Source organism: Cherax quadricarinatus, chromosome 4, assembly GCF_038502225.1.
Source record: "Cherax quadricarinatus isolate ZL_2023a chromosome 4, ASM3850222v1, whole genome shotgun sequence".
Taxonomy (NCBI): domain Eukaryota; kingdom Metazoa; phylum Arthropoda; class Malacostraca; order Decapoda; family Parastacidae; genus Cherax; species Cherax quadricarinatus.
The window spans coordinates 76,362,521-76,374,596 of NC_091295.1; the positions used below are offsets into that span (position 1 = coordinate 76,362,521).

Consider the following 12,076-nt stretch of genomic DNA (forward strand, 5'->3'; position numbering starts at 1 on the left):
CCCATCTCTCTCTCTCCATCCTTCCTTCCCATCTCTCTCTCTCCATCCTTCCTTCCCATCTCTCTCTCTCCATCCTTCCTTCCCATCTCTCTCTCTCCATCCTTCCTTCCCATCTCTCTCTCTCCATCCTTCCTTCCACATCTCTCTCTCTCTCTCTCCATCCTTCCTTCCACATCTCTCTCTCTCCATCCTTCCTTCCACATCTCTCTCTCTCCATCCTTCCTTCCACATCTCTCTCTCTCCATCCTTCCTTCCCATCTCTCTCTCTCCATCCTTCCTTCCCATCTCTCTCTCTCCATCCTTCCTTCCCATCTCTCTCTCTCCATCCTTCCTTCCCATCTCTCTCTCTCCATCCTTCCTTCCCATCTCTCTCTCTCCATCCACCTTCCCATCTCTCTCTCTCCATCCTTCCTTCCCATCTCTCTCTCTCCATCCTTCCTTCCCATCTCTCTCTCTCCATCCACCTTCCCATCTCTCTCTCTCCATCCTTCCTTCCCATCTCTCTCTCTCCATCCACCTTCCCATCTCTCTCTCTCATCCTTCCTTCCCATCTCTCTCTCTCCATCCTTCCTTCCCATCTCTCTCTCTCCATCCTTCCTTCCCATCTCTCTCTCTCCATCCTTCCTTCCCATCTCTCTCTCTCCATCCTTCCTTCCCATCTCTCTCTCTCCATCCTTCCTTCCCATCTCTCTCTCTCCATCCTTCCTTCCCATCTCTCTCTCTCCATCCTTCCTTCCCATCTCTCTCTCTCCATCCTTCCTTCCCATCTCTCTCTCTCCATCCTTCCTTCCCATCTCTCTCTCTCCATCCTTCCTTCCCATCTCTCTCTCTCCATCCTTCCTTCCCATCTCTCTCTCTCCATCCACCTTCCCATCTCTCTCTCTCCATCCTTCCTTCCCATCTCTCTCTCTCCATCCTTCCTTCCCATCTCTCTCTCTCCATCCACCTTCCCATCTCTCTCTCTCCATCCTTCCTTCCCATCTCTCTCTCTCCATCCACCTTCCCATCTCTCTCTCTCCATCCTTCCTTCCCATCTCTCTCTCTCCATCCTTCCTTCCCATCTCTCTCTCTCCATCCTTCCTTCCCATCTCTCTCTCTCCATCCTTCCTTCCCATCTCTCTCTCTCCATCCTTCCTTCCCATCTCTCTCTCTCCATCCTTCCTTCCCATCTCTCTCTCTCCATCCTTCCTTCCCATCTCTCTCTCTCCATCCTTCCTTCCCATCTCTCTCTCTCCATCCTTCCTTCCCATCTCTCTCTCTCCATCCTTCCTTCCCATCTCTCTCTCTCCATCCTTCCTTCCCATCTCTCTCTCTCCATCCTTCCTTCCCATCTCTCTCTCTCCATCAATCCTTCCCATCTCTCTCTCTCCATCCTTCCTTCCCATCTCTCTCTCCATCCTTCCTTCCACATCTCTCTCTCTCCATCCTTCCTTCCCATCTCTCTCTCTCCATCCTTCCTTCCCATCTCTCTCTCTCCATCCTTCCTTCCCATCTCTCTCTCTCCATCCTTCCTTCCACATCTCTCTCTCTCCATCCTTCCTTCCACATCTCTCTCTCTCCATCCTTCCTTCCCATCTCTCTCTCTCCATCCTTCCTTCCCATCTCTCTCTCTCCATCCTTCCTTCCCATCTCTCTCTCTCCATCCTTCCTTCCCATCTCTCTCTCTCCATCCTTCCTTCCACATCTCTCTCTCTCCATCCTTCCTTCCCATCTCTCTCTCTCCATCCTTCCTTCCCATCTCTCTCTCTCCATCCTTCCTTCCCATCTCTCTCTCTCCATCCTTCCTTCCACATCTCTCTCTCTCCATCCTTCCTTCCCATCTCTCTCTCTCCATCCTTCCTTCCACATCTCTCTCTCTCCATCCTTCCTTCCACATCTCTCTCTCTCCATCCTTCCTTCCACATCTCTCTTCCTCTCACCCCTTTCCCAAGCCCTCTTTGGTCAAGCCAAGCCTCAACGCCTCCCCTCCCATCACCTCCCCATCACCCTCTAACCCCTCCCATCCCCCACCATAGCCAATCAGGGTAATGAGAGGAGGTGAGCAGTGTAGCTCAGACAATCAGGTACTGATGAACCGCTTCTTTCAAAGACGTGAAAATCAATTGACAAGCAGACAGACCCTCGTTTATTGAACCTTCCCTCCCCCCTCCTCCTTTCCCACTCCCTCTCCTTTCTCCCCCTCTTCCCCTCCCTCGTTACTAGCGTGCCTTCTTCACAGTCGGATTTACACAAAATGAGAAACTCTTGAAGGCTCAGCTGGACTACCTGAGGAGAATGTCCAAGTGAAGTTTACCAGCCCTCTGTCAGGGGGCTGCAGGGGCTGTGTGCCAGCCCTCTGTCAGGGGGCTGCAGGGGCCGTGTGCCAGCCCTCTGTCAGGGGGCTGCAGGGGCCGTGTGCCAGCCCTCTGTCAGAGGGCTGCAGGGGCCGTGTGCCAGCCCTCTGTCAGCGGGCTGCAGGGGCCGTGTGCCAGCCCTCTGTCAGAGGGCTGCAGGGGCCGTGTGCCAGCCCTCTGTCAGGGGGCTGCAGGAACCGTGTGCCAGCCCTCTGTCAGGGGGCTGCAGGGGCCGTGTGCCAGCCCTCTGTCAGGGGGCTGCAGGGGCCGTGTGCCAGCCCTCTGTCAGGGGGCTGCAGGGGCCGTGTGCCAGCCCTCTGTCAGGGGGCTGCAGGGGCCGTGTGCCAGCCCTCTGTCAGAGGGCTGCAGGGGCCGTGTGCCAGCCCTCTGTCAGGGGCTGCAGGGGCGTGTGCCAGCCCTCTGTCAGGGGGCTGCAGGGGCCGTGTACCAGCCCTCTGTCAGGGGGCTGCAGGGGACGTGTGCCAGCCCTCTGTCAGGGGGCTGCAGGGGCCGTGTGCCAGCCCTCTGTCAGGGGCTGCAGGGGCCGTGTACCAGCCCTCTGTCAGGGGGCTGCAGGGGCCGTGTACCAGCCCTCTGTCAGGGGGCTGCAGGGGCCGTGTGCCAGCCCTCTGTCAGGGGGCTGCAGGGGCCGTGTGCCAGCCCTCTGTCAGGGGGCTGCAGGGGCCGTGTGCCAGCCCACAGCCACAATCGGAATCACTGAATACGGAAACAGTCACTGTGAAAGCTGGCTTTTAGGGCGATTATGGCTCGTTTTTCCCTTTCGTGGTCCCGAGATGTTTGGCAAACACCTTTACGGTCCAGGTCCCAAGAGGGAAAGATGTAACACTTGGGGTTCTGGGCGTAGGCCTCCAGGCTGACTATGGGCTTATGAGTCAAAAGAGTCGAAAATTGGCTAACGGTCTGATAACAAAATGCGATTATCTTCATTCATGTCTGGAGAGGATCATAACTTGATGCTCCGCCACCAGTGTGTGGAGAGGATCATAACTTGATGCTCCGCCACCAGTGTGTGGAGAGGATCATAACTTGATGCTCCGCCACCAGTGTGTGGAGAGGATCATAACTTGATGCTCCGCCACCAGTGTGTGGAGAGGATCATAACTTGATGCTCCGCCACCAGTGTGTGGAGAGGATCATAACTTGATGCTCCGCCACCAGTGTGTGGAGAGGATCATAACTTGATGCTCCGCCACCAGTGTGTGGAGAGGATCATAACTTGATGCTCCGCCACCAGTGTGTGGAGAGGATCATAACTTGATGCTCCGCCACCAGTGTGTGGAGAGGATCATAACTTGATGCTCCGCCACCAGTGTGTGGAGAGGATCATAACTTGATGCTCCGCCACCAGTGTGTGGAGTGGATCATAACTTGATGCTCCGCCACCAGTGTGTGGAGAGGATCATAACTTGATGCTCCGCCACCAGTGTGTGGAGAGGATCATAACTTGATGCTCCGCCACCAGTGTGTGGAGAGGATCATAACTTGATGCTCCGCCACCAGTGTGTGGAGAGGATCATAACTTGATGCTCCGCCACCAGTGTGTGGAGAGGATCATAACTTGATGCTCCGCCACCAGTGTGTGGAGAGGATCATAACTTGATGCTCCGCCACCAGTGTGTGGAGAGGATCATAACTTGATGCTCCGCCACCAGTGTGTGGAGAGGATCATAACTTGATGCTCCGCCACCAGTGTGTGGAGAGGATCATAACTTGATGCTCCGCCACCAGTGTGTGGAGAGGATCATAACTTGATGCTCCGCCACCAGTGTGTGGAGAGGATCATAACTTGATGCTCCGCCACCAGTGTGTGGAGAGGATCATAACTTGATGCTCCGCCACCAGTGTGTGGAGAGGCCGCCTGGTGCCCAGTTTCACCATAATGCTTCTTTACATCCAGGGGGTTTTCCCAGCTTATTTTAACCCCTGATATTTTTCCCCGTTACTTTCAAGCTATTTTCTCTGGCTTTGAAGGAACAAGAGCTAGATTTATTGGTGGTGGGAAAGAGAGCTATGAAATAAGTCACTTTCTCTGGCTTTTTGGGAGGTTTATCCTTGGTAATTTACACATATGTTACTCTGATAATTTGTTTAACAGTATTTATGTGTACGTGTACCTAAATAAAGTTACCTACTTACTTGAACGTCACACACATGACGCCTGTTAATATTATTCAGCGAAGGTTAAGTTGGGTAAGGTTCGTCAGGAAACAGGACATATGTTTCCTAACGCGGGTCTTAGTCATATGATGACCCTCAGCTGGAGTTTTGGGTTGCTTTCTTAACGTTATAACCAGCACAGTAGAAGTAACCCAGATTCCTAACTCCACCTGAGGAGACGTGGCCAACCACGCCACACTGACTCTTTCAAGAACTTTTCTCCTAGCTAATGATTAAGACACATGTGCCACACTTTATTGTTCAAACGTCTCGCCATCACAGTAGACTTCTTCACATACAGATTCAGCAGGTGTTGTAATGTAATAAGTCCATCAACCTTGGAGAAATGATATTTGAGGTGGTCAGTCCCTCAGCCTGGAGAAGAGTTCAGTTCCATGGCGGTGAGTCGCAGTGCCCAGTGGCCTGGTGGCTAAAGTTCTCGCTTTACACGGTGAGGGTCTGCGTTCGATTCCCAGCGAGGGTAAAAACATTGGGCGTGTTTCTTTACATCGGTTGTCTATGTTCACCCATTATTAAAATGGGTACCTAGGAGTTAGTTGACTGGTGTGGGTCGCATCCTGGGACAAGGACATAATACTCAGCGAAACAAGGGGCTTTCTATGTAGTAGTATGTAATTGATGTCACCTATGGTCTGTATACCTTGTACTTGTAGTAAATTAATATATTATTATATTATCAATACCACTCGTTCGTGGTTACAATAATATAAAATACTGCGTGTTGGGCTAGTACACCAAACAGGAAGTAGAATGAAATTAACTCAGAGGCACCCACACCATCGTATGTCCTCGGACTATGGGTAACACACCTAGCTTGGCTGGGTGCTTGGTTCTTGTAGGATTTGGTGGTCCTGTTGGTTAGAGTGATTTTTCGCTCACCATGAGGCGGGCCAAAACATCATGGGTTCGAGTTCTTGGCTAGTCGCAATGTTGTTATATATATATATATATATATATATATATATATATATATATATATATATATATATATATATATATATATATATATATATATATATATATATATATATATATATATATATATATATATATATATGTCGTGCCGAATAGGCAGAACTTGCGATCTTGGCTTAAATAGCAACGTTCATCTTGCCATATAGGACAAGTGAAAATTTGTGTATGTAATAATTTCGCCAAAATCATTCTGAACATAATGAAAAAAATGTATTTCGTTGTGTTTCTTTATTATTAAATTATTGTAAACTTATCTAAAATATATTTAGTTGGGTTAGGCTAAAATAAATTGTTCTTGTTATAATAAGGTTAGGTAAGTTTTCTAAGATTCTTTTGGTGCAAAATTATAAATTTTTACATTAACATTAATGAAAAAATATATCTTTAAACGTATAAGAGAAAATTTTAGAAATGACTTAATTTTAAATGAGTTCTTGCTAATTGACCAGTTTTACCTATTTTGTCTCATAAACATGCAAGGTTTCAGGTACGTCTTGCTACTGCTACTTACACTTAGGTCACACTAACATACATGTACAAGCACATATATACACACCCCTCTGGGTTTTCTTCTATTTTCTTTCTAGTTCTTGTTCTTGTTTATTTCCTCTTATCTCCATGGGGAAGTGGAACAGAATTCTTCCTCCGTAAGTCATGCGTGTTGTAAGAGGCGACTAAAATGCCGGGAGCAAGGGGATAGTAACCCCTTCTGCTGTATATATTACTAAATGTAAAAGGAGAAACTTTAGTTTTCCCTTTTGGGCCACCCCGCCTCGGTGGGCCACCCTGCCTCGGTGGTCCACCCTGCCTCGGTGGTCCACCCTGCCTCGGTGGTCCACCCTGCCTCGGTGGTCCACCCCGCCTCGGTGGTCCACCCCACCTCGGTGGTCCACCCTGCCTCGGTGGTCCACTCCACCTCGGTGGTCCACCCTGCCTCGGTGGTCCACCCCGCCTCGGTGGTCCACCCTGCCTCGGTGGTCCACCCCGCCTCGGTGGGATACGGCTGGTACGTTGAAAGAATATATATATATATATATATATATATATATATATATATATATATATATATATATATATATATATATATATATATATATATATATATATATATACTTCTACTTGCACTTGGGTCACACTGCACATACGTGTACGAGCATGTATGTACGCGCCCCTCTGGGTTTTTTTCTATTTTCTTTCTAATTCTTGCTTATTTCCTCTTATCTCCATGGGAAAGTGGAACAGAATTCTTCCTCTGTAAGCCATGCGTGTTATAAGAGGCGAATAAAATGCCGGGAGCAAGGGGCTAGTAACCCCTTCTCCCGTATAAATTACAAAATTTAAAAAGAGAAACTTTTGTTTTTTCTTTTGGGCCACCTCACCTTGGTGGGATGCGGCTGGTATGTTGAAAGAAGAAGATATATATATATATATATATATATATATATATATATATATATATATATATATATATATATATATATATATATAGAGAGAGAGAGAGAGAGAGAGAGAGAGAGAGAATGGAGCGAAACAGAATGACTTCAAGAGTGTATCAGTCTGCAGTGGAAGGAAGGCGGGGTAGGGGTCGGCCTAGGAAAGGTTAGAGGGAGGGGGTAAAGGAGGTTTTGTGTGCGAGGGGCTTGGACTTCCAGCAGGCATGCGTGAGCGTGTTTGATAGGAGTGAATGGAGACAAATGGTTTTTAATACTTGACGTGCTGTTGGAGTGTGAGCAAAGTAACATTTATGAAGGGGTTCAGGGAAACCGGCAGGCCGGACTTGAGTCCTGGAGATGGGAAGTACAGTGCCTGCACTCTGAAGGAGGGGTGTTAATGTTGCAGTTTAAAAACTGTAGTGTAAAGCACCCTTCTGGCAAGACAGTGATGGAGTGAATGATGGTGAAAGTTTTTCTTTTTCGGGCCACCCTGCCTTGGTGGGAATCGGCCAGTGTGATAATAAAAAAAATAAATATATATATTCATATATATATTCATGCCAAAGAAAGACATGTATTACTAATATTATTCCTTGTCTAGGTTGATGGATGTACTCATCCCATTTGGGTTCATTCCATCTTATTTTGTTGGTCTCTTCCTTCCCACCTACTTCCTTCTTTCCCCTTCTCTTCTCTCTTGCTTTCCTTCCTTCATTCCACCCTCCATCTACTCCTCTGCTTGCCACTGCTCTCTCCTGCTGAGTCAAACAGTAGGCTGGGGTTTGAGCAATGGGTCAACCCACCCCGCCCCCTGTCAGTCACTGGTCAGCCCACACATGATTTATGACTTTCCCGGTGCCGGAAGCATGGCAGGGAAGAGAAAGAAGGAAGGGGCAAGAAGAAAGGGGTTTTACAAATAAATGGGGGAGTTGAGAAAGAAAGTGCAAGGGACGAAACAGACAGGAGAGTAGAGGGGGTAATGGGGTGAGAGATGGGGGGGGGTAGGAATCTTTGCTCCCCGCAGATCCACACCCTCATTAATGGCCCCAGATTTTTAACACCATTTTATGGCGTTCATTTATCAGTGTGAGCTGCCTATGAAGGCAAGTGGGAGAACTCCCCATGAAGGTAAGAGAGGGGAGAAACAGGAGGGGGATGGGAGACGAAGATGAAGATAGGGGAGAGAGAGGAAAGGGTGAAGACTAACAGAATGGAAAGAGAGAGAGAGAGAATAAGTACATTTAAGTACAAGTACACATAAGTACATTTATCATACATAGTAACATAAGTATAAATTACCCACCAAAATAACCCCCCAAAAATCAAAGTAATATTTCCAGTGTGGTCTTCCAGAGAGTGATATTTCCAGTGTGGTCCTCCAGAGAGTGATATTTCCAGTGTGGTCCTCCAGAGAGTGATATTTCCAGTGTGGTCCTCCAGAGAGTGATATTTCCAGTGTGGTCCTCCAGAGAGTGATATTTCCAGTGTGGTCCTCCAGAGAGTGATATTTCCAGTGTGGTCTTCCAGAGAGTGATATTTCCAGTGTGGTCCTCCAGAGAGTGATATTTCCAGTGTGGTCCTCCAGAGAGTGATATTTCCAGTGTGGTCCTCCAGAGAGTGATATTTCCAGTGTGGTCCTCCAGAGAGTGATATTTCCAGTGTGGTCTTCCAGAGAGTGATATTTCCAGTGTGGTCCTCCAGAGAGTGATATTTCCAGTGTGGTCTTCCAGAGAGTGATATTTCCAGTGTGGTCTTGATATTTCCAGTGTGGTCTTCCAGAGAGTGATATTTCCAGTGTGGTCCCAGAGAGTCCAGTGTGGTCCTCCAGAGTGATATTTCCAGAGAGTGTGGTCGTCCAGAGAGTGATATTTCCAGTGTGGTCCCAGAGAGTGATATTTCCAGTGTGGTCCTCCAGAGAGTGATATTTCCAGTGTGGTCTTCCAGAGAGTGATATTTCCAGAGTGGACCTCCAGAGAGTGATATTTCCAGTGTGGTCTTCCAGAGAGTGATATTTCCAGTGTGGTCCTCCAGAGAGTGATATTTCCAGTGTGGTCTTCCAGAGAGTGATATTTCCAGTGTGGTCTTCCAGAGAGTGATATTTCCAGTGTGGTCGTCCAGAGAGTGATATTTCCAGTGTGGTCGTCCAGAGAGTGATATTTCCAGTGTGGTCTTCCAGAGAGTGATATTTCCAGTGTGGTCTTCCAGAGAGTGATATTTCCAGTGTGGTCGTCCAGAGAGTGATATTTCCAGTGTGGTCTTCCAGAGAGTGATATTTCCAGTGTGGTCTTCCAGAGAGTCCAGAGAGTGATATTTCCAGTGTGGTCTTCCAGAGAGTGATATTTCCAGTGTGGTCTTCCAGAGAGTGATATTTCCAGTGTGGTCTTCCAGAGAGTGATATTTCCAGTGTGGTCTTCCAGAGAGTGATATTTCCAGTGTGGTCTTCCAGAGAGTGATATTTCCAGTGTGGTCTTCCAGAGAGTGATATTTCCAGTGTGGTCTTCCAGAGAGTGATATTTCCAGTGTGGTCTTCCAGAGAGTGATATTTCCAGTGTGGTCTTCCAGAGAGTGATATTTCCAGTGTGGTCGTCCAGAGAGTGATATTTCCAGTGTGGTCTTCCAGAGAGTGATATTTCCAGTGTGGTCTTCCAGAGAGTGATATTTCCAGTGTGGTCTTCCAGAGAGTGATATTTCCAGTGTGGTCGTCCAGAGAGTGATATTTCCAGTGTGGTCTTCCAGAGAGTGATATTTCCAGTGTGGTCCTCCAGAGAGTGATATTTCCAGTGTGGTCTTCCAGAGAGTGATATTTCCAGTGTGGTCTTCCAGAGAGTGATATTTCCAGTGTGGTCTTCCAGAGAGTGATATTTCCAGTGTGGTCTTCCAGAGAGTGATATTTCCAGTGTGGTCTTCCAGAGAGTGATATTTCCAGTGTGGTCTTCCAGAGAGTGATATTTCCAGTGTGGTCCCAGAGAGTGATATTTCCAGTGTGGTCTTCCAGAGAGTGATATTTCCAGTGTGGTCCTCCAGAGAGTGATATTTCCAGTGTGGTCCTCCAGAGAGTGATATTTCCAGTGTGGTCTTCCAGAGAGTGATATTTCCAGTGTGGTCTTCCAGAGAGTGATATTTCCAGTGTGGTCTTCCAGAGAGTGATATTTCCAGTGTGGTCCTCCAGAGAGTGATATTTCCAGTGTGGTCCCAGTGTGATCGTCCAGAGAGTGATATTTCCAGTGTGGTCTTCCAGAGAGTGATATTTCCAGTGTGGTCTTCCAGAGAGTGATATTTCCAGTGTGGTCCTCCAGAGAGTGATATTTCCAGTGTGGTCCCAGTGTGGTCCTCCAGAGAGTGATATTTCCAGTGTGGTCTTCCAGAGAGTGATATTTCCAGTGTGGTCTTCCAGAGAGTGATATTTCCAGTGTGGTCCAGTCCAGAGAGTGATATTTCCAGTGTGGTCCTGATATTTCCAGAGAGTGATATTTCCAGTGTGGTCTTCCAGAGAGTGATATTTCCAGTGTGGTCTTCCAGAGAGTGATATTTCCAGTGTGGTCTTCCAGAGAGTGATATTTCCAGTGTGGTCTTGATATTTCCAGTGTGGTCCTCCAGAGAGTGATATTTCCAGTGTGGTCTTCCAGAGAGTAATATTTCCAGTGTGGTCTTCCAGAGAGTGATATTTCCAGTGTGGTCTTCCAGAGAGTGATATTTCCAGTGTGGTCTTCCAGAGAGTGATATTTCCAGTGTGGTCTTCCAGAGAGTGATATTTCCAGTGTGGTCCTCCAGAGAGTGATATTTCCAGTGTGGTCGTCCAGAGAGTGATATTTCCAGTGTGGTCTTCCAGAGAGTGATATTTCCAGTGTGGTCGTCCAGAGAGTGATATTTCCAGTGTGGTCTTCCAGAGAGTGATATTTCCAGTGTGGTCTTCCAGAGAGTGATATTTCCAGTGTGGTCTTCCAGAGAGTGATATTTCCAGTGTGGTCCTCCAGAGAGTGATATTTCCAGTGTGGTCCTCCAGAGAGTGATATTTCCAGTGTGGTCCTCCAGAGAGTGATATTTCCAGTGTGGTCCTCCAGAGAGTGATATTTCCAGTGTGGTCGTCCAGAGAGTGATATTTCCAGTGTGGTCTTCCAGAGAGTGATATTTCCAGTGTGGTCCTCCAGAGAGTGATATTTCCAGTGTGGTCTTCCAGAGAGTGATATTTCCAGTGTGGTCCTCCAGAGAGTGATATTTCCAGTGTGGTCCTCCAGAGAGTGATATTTCCAGTGTGGTCTTCCAGAGAGTGATATTTCCAGTGTGGTCCTCCAGAGAGTGATATTTCCAGTGTGGTCTTCCAGAGAGTGATATTTCCAGTGTGGTCTTCCAGAGAGTGATATTTCCAGTGTGGTCCTCCAGAGAGTAATATTTCCAGTGTGGTCTTCCAGAGAGTGATATTTCCAGTGTGGTCTTCCAGAGAGTGATATTTCCAGTGTGGTCCTCCAGAGAGTGATATTTCCAGTGTGGTCTTCCAGAGAGTGATATTTCCAGTGTGGTCTTCCAGAGAGTGATATTTCCAGTGTGGTCCTCCAGAGAGTAATATTTCCAGTGTGGTCCTCCAGAGAGTGATATTTCCAGTGTGGTCTTCCAGAGAGTGATATTTCCAGTGTGGTCTTCCAGAGAGTGATATTTCCAGTGTGGTCTTCCAGAGAGTGATATTTCCAGTGTGGTCTTCCAGAGAGTGATATTTCCAGTGTGGTCTTCCAGAGAGTGATAAAGTGCTCCAATAAACCTATAATCACTTAAAAACACTTAAGTATGGCACTTAGTGTCTTCTAAGTGTTGTCAGCGTCTTCACTAATGTTCATTAGTGGGTAGCCACTCTTTGTTTTTCAGAGCAAGTCTTGTAATTATATACGTCCGTGGACCTTTTGAACCACGATATGTACGTCCGTGGGCGACTTGAACAACGATATATACGTCCGTGGGCGACTTGAACCACGATATATACGTCCGTGGTCGACTTGAACCATGATATATACGTCCGTGGACGACTTGAGCCACGATATATACGTCCGTGGACGACTTGAGCCACGATATATACGTCCGTGGACGACTTGAGCCACGATATATACGTCCGTGGACGACTTGAGCCACGATATATACATCTGTGGG

At 47.6% G+C, this 12,076-nt stretch overlaps 1 protein-coding gene across 1 annotated transcript in view; it reads left to right on the plus strand.

The window, feature by feature from the left end:
- The window catches only part of LOC128684253 (cadherin-like and PC-esterase domain-containing protein 1), a gene marked incomplete at its 3' end in the record, with an annotated part of 238,406 nt that overhangs the window by 130,096 nt on the left and 96,234 nt on the right, over nucleotides 1–12,076 (plus strand).